Genomic DNA, 5,000 nt, shown 5'->3' with positions numbered 1-5,000 from the left:
AGCTGAAATTTTGTGCAAATCTTCTTGCAGGCTTTGCCTGTCTTCGCCAGTGAGAACCGAGTTACCAATCTTTGTGTCGTCTGCAAATTTACTAATGCGATTATTGAGTCCAACATCCACATCGTTGATATAAATAATGAAGAGCACTGGGCCAAGAACCGAGCCCTGAGGGACGCTACTAGTGACCAGCGCCCACTATGAGTTAAATCCGTCAATCACCACTATTTGTTGTCTGTTGCTTAACCAATTCGCGATCCATTGGTTTACTTGACCGTCAATACTTATTTGCTTTAATTTATAAAGTAATTTATGATGTGTGACTATATCAAACGCTTTCTGCAAATCAAGATAGACTACGTCCAATGATTTAATTACGTCAAAAACTGAGAAGAGGTCGTTATAAAAGGTCAATAGGTTTGATAGGCGGGATCTTTTGTTACGGAAGCCATGTTGTGAATTCCCAATTAATGAGTGGCTTTCGAGGTAACTCACAATTTTGTCTCTAATTATGCTCTCAAGTAGCTTACCTACAATTGAAGTTAGACTAATGGGTCGGTAGTTACCTGATATTTTTTGTCTCCTTTCTGAAAAATCGGTGTCACGTTAGCCTTTTTCCAATCCGAAGGGATGATGTCTTGTCGCAACGACATCTTGAATACGATTGTGAGGGAGGAGAGTATTTCGCTCTTGTTTCTTTAAGCAGTATAGGACCTACTTTGTCGGGTCCTGGACGTTTATTTGTTTTAAGTAAGTGGAGAGCTTTAAGGACTTCATCGGTTGTTATTTCAAAATTAGGCAATGCATGCTCGAGATTTACATCAGTACTGGTGTTGGTTGTAGTGGGAGGAAGACTGTTAGTACTAAATACCGAGGAAAAGTAATTGTTTAAGAGGTTTGCAATGTGTTGGCTGTCAGTTACTAGTGCACCGTCGCTGTTTGTTAAAGGTCCAATTCCACTTCTGATCGCCCTTCTGTTGTTTATGTAACTAAAGAAAGATTTCGGATTATTTTTACAGTTGGCAGCAATAGAGAGAGAGAGAGAGAGAGAGAGAGAGAGAGTGTGTGTGTGTGTGTGTGTGAGAGAGAGAGAGAGAGAGAGAGAGAGAGAGAGAGAGAGAGAGAAGCGTGCCTGTGTGTGTGTGTGTGTGTGTGTGTGTGTGTGTGTGTGTGTGTGTGTGTGTGTGTGTGTGTGTGTGTGTGTGTGTGTGTGTGTGTGTGTGTGTGTGTGTGTGTGTGTGTGTGTGTGTGTGTGTGTGTGTGTGTGTGCTTCCCCTCCCTCCATCAGTATTGCTCGGCCGTGTCAGCGCCTGTAGTCTCGTGCTGGCAGGGGATGAAGAGGTGCATTTTCTCCTTTACCTTCCCAAACCCATTACTATAATGCCTGTCCTTGAATCCTTGTCTTTTATTTGCCTCAGAGTGTTATGGGAGGAGACTGGTATTCCTTTCATTACTTCCTCCTGGTTAAGCCTTTTTCATGTTTTCATATAACAATTTTGAAGCCGTGTTATAGTTATTTTTTCGCTCCGCTTTGTCCTTCATGAAATGTGAGGATGTTGGTTTCATCCCCTTCCACATAAGGTAAATCATCGTCTTTCTTCTTTCTTCATCTCTCTTAATATAGTAACTGCTCATGCCATGTCCTTCAAAAATCATACATTTCGAAAACTACTTATAAAAGCGTGTTCCCTTTCTCATGTCACTTCCACCTTCGTGCAAATTTTATTCTTTATTATATTTTAAAAATCATAAGGAAAAAGTGTATATTTTCCTCTCTTTCACAGCATAAACCTGGAGACAGAAAAGTCAAAATACAATCGTGTGTTTCTGCCTTGAAATCTTTGCCAAAAACTATCATCCGCGGCTAATCGAGAAAAGAAAGTGAAATGAACTTTAAGAAATGGCATTGTTGCGTGTTTACGCTTGAAACACACACACACACACACACACACACACACACACACACACACACACACACACACACACAGTCTCAAACACACACTCACATGTTTTTTTTTTTTTTTACAGCAGAGGAGTCAGTTCAAGGGCATAAGAAACTTAACAAATGTAAAAAAAAAAGCCCGCTACTCACTGCTCCTAAAGAGAGTTAGAGGAGTGGCCGAAAGATAGGTCAATTTCGGGAGGAGAGGCGTCCTGATACCCTCCTCGTGAAAGAGTTCAAGTTGCATGCAGGAGGAAATACATATGAAGGAAGATTGTTCAAGAGTTTACCAGCGTGAGGGATGAAAGAGTGAAGATGCTGATTGACTCTTGCGTAAGGGATTTGGACAGTAAAGGGATGAGCTTGAGTAGAAAGTCGTGTGGCGAGGCCGGGAGGGGGAGGCATGCAGTTAGCAAGTTCGGAAGAGCAGTCGGCATGAAAATATCGATAGAAGATAGAAAGAGTGGCAACATGGCGGCGAAATTTAAGAGGTAGAAGACTATTAGTATGAGGAGGAGAGCTGATGAGACGAAGAGCCTTAGACTACACTCTGTCCAAGAGAGCTGTGTGAGTGGACCCCTCCACACGTGAGATGCATACTCCATACGAGGGCGGACAAGACCCCTGTGAATGGATAGCAACTGTGCGGGGGAGAAGAACTGGCAGAGACGGTACAGAACGCCCAGCCTCGAGGAAGCTGATTTAGTAAGAGAAGAGATATGAAGTTTCCAGTTGAGATTTTGAGTTAAGGATAGACCGAAGATGTTTAGTGTTGAAGAAGGAGATAGCTGAGTGTTGTCAAATAATAGGGGATAGTTGTTTGGAAGATTGTGTCTAGTGGATAGGTGGAGAAACTGTGTTTTTGAGGCTTTGAAGGACACCAAGTTCTTCTTGCCCCAGTCGGAACTAATAGTAAGGGCTGAGGCTAAGCGTTCTACCGCCTTCAGCCTGGGATCATTTAGTTCATGTTGCTGGTCGCTGTTATTCTCGATTCTGACCTCTTATTTATATTCTGCTCTTCAGCTTCATATTTTAGGAACAATAATGACGTCAAATTTGCTGACCCGCCACCGGTTGAACGAAGAGTCATCGGCGTAGGAATGGATAGGACAGTTCGTATTGGAAAGATCATCATTGAACAACAGAAAGAGAGTGGGAGATAGGCCAGAACCCTGCGGAACACCACTATTAATAGGTTTAGGGGAAGAATAGTGACCGTCTACCACAGCAGAAATAGAACGGTCAGAGAGGGAACTGGAGATAAAGGTACAGAGAGAAGGATAGAAACTGTAAGAGGGTAGTTTGGGAAGCAAAGATTTGTGCCAGACCCTATCAAAGGCTTTTGATATGTCCAGCGCAGTAGCAAAGGTTTCACCGAAACGGCTAAAAGAGGATGACCAAGAATTAGTTAGGAAGGCAAGATCACCAGTAGAACGCCCCTTGCGGAACCCATACTGGCGATCAGATAGAAGGTCAGAAGTGGAAAGGTGCTTTTGAATCTTCCGGTTCAGGATAGATTCAAAAGCTTTAGGCCCCTTTCACACGAGCGGTTTCTGCCGCATGACACCTGGACATCTACACTGTCAAGTGCGATGTCTGCTGCATCCACTTCGGTACCTCCTTCAGTCATATTTGTAATCTTCTCTTGAGGATCTTCTTTTGAGGGATCCCACAAACAAGGCCGTCTTTCAATCTCGGAGATCAGCAGCTCCGTGTCATGATAATTTTTAATTAGCCATAACCCTGAAATTTATATGCAGATGTTTGTTGTACAGAGGTATACATAATTAATATGCAAGACACTTACATTTTCAATATACACTAATTGAAAGTTCATAAGATGGAAAATATAGTGCATACCAGCTTTTCCAATGATGCAAAGTGGTCGCGTGCCTTTCCTTTCAGTGTTGACAGACAACTTTCCCTCGCCGCACGCGGCAAGCACCGCATATGTGAACGCGTCCATAGTAACACATGACCACCGGAACCGCTGTGCGGCATTTCTGCCCCTGCGGTCTTGCTGGCAGTCCGGCAATGTGCGGCTGTCGGAGCGGCAGTCCTGCCGCTCCGGCTTCGTGTGAACGCACCCATAGGAGTCAATGTAAAGCTAAACCGTCCGGCACGTGCCGCAGCAGCAGAAACCGCTCGTGTGAAAGGGGCCTAAGATAGACAAGAAAGCAAAGCTATAGGACGGTAGTTTGAGGGATTGGAACGGTCACCCTTCTTAAGCACAGGCTGTATGAAGGCATACTTCCAGCAGGAAGGAAAGGTAGATGTTGACAGGCAGAGGCGAAAGAGTTTAACCAGGCAGGGTGTCAGCACGGAAGCACATTTTATAAGGACAATAGGAGGCACTCCATCAGGTCCATAAGCCTTTTGAGGATTGAGGCCATAGAGGGCATAGAAAACATCATTCATAAGAATTTTAATAACAGGCATAAAGGAGTCAGAGAGGGGATGAGTAGGAGGAATATACCCAGAATCGTCCAGAGTGGAGTTTTTTGAGAAAGTTTAAGAGAAGAGTTCGAGAGAAGAGTTCAGCCTTAAGGCGCGTCCACACCAGAAATCTTTGTATGACAACAATGTATCCCAGACGTTTCTCAAGTGTTTCGGTAAACCACTGGGATACATTTGAATACCCTCGGGAAATAATGTTTCCTGTCCACACCTCAGGGTTTTTCTCAGGATGTCGGTGTGCGCGGAGACTACTGCAATGGCCTCTGTGTTTTACTTATTATTGCACTCACTGGAGAGAAGAAGAAAAGGAAACGCGTATGGGTAGGGTAGTTATATAGAAAGTTGAGCATTACAGAATTACTTACTTTCGGCGGAGCCAAGAGTTAATGGAGCAAGGTTTAATTAATTAATAATTTTCTTGGAAGGTCAACCACTGATTTTGAAGAACTATTACGAACGGTGGTTCCCAAAATACAACGAATCGATACCAGGCACAGAAAAGCCATTCCAGCTTCCATCTGCCTGCAGCTATAATCTGACAGGCGGAGATCCTTTTACGAGCCTCATTAACACCTTCGAAATGTGAAAGCTGAGTTTCCGTTCA

General features: G+C 43.7%; 1 protein-coding gene across 1 annotated transcript in view; it reads left to right on the top strand.

The window, feature by feature from the left end:
- The window catches only part of LOC126992558 (carcinoembryonic antigen-related cell adhesion molecule 20-like), a gene marked incomplete at its 5' end in the record, with an annotated part of 156,965 nt that overhangs the window by 30,566 nt on the left and 121,399 nt on the right, over positions 1-5,000 (top strand).

The sequence above is a fragment of the Eriocheir sinensis genome, chromosome 7, assembly GCF_024679095.1.
Source record: "Eriocheir sinensis breed Jianghai 21 chromosome 7, ASM2467909v1, whole genome shotgun sequence".
NCBI lineage: Eukaryota > Metazoa > Arthropoda > Malacostraca > Decapoda > Varunidae > Eriocheir > Eriocheir sinensis.
Note: the sequence above shows the minus strand (reverse complement) of the source record. Positions and strands in the feature narration are given on the sequence as shown.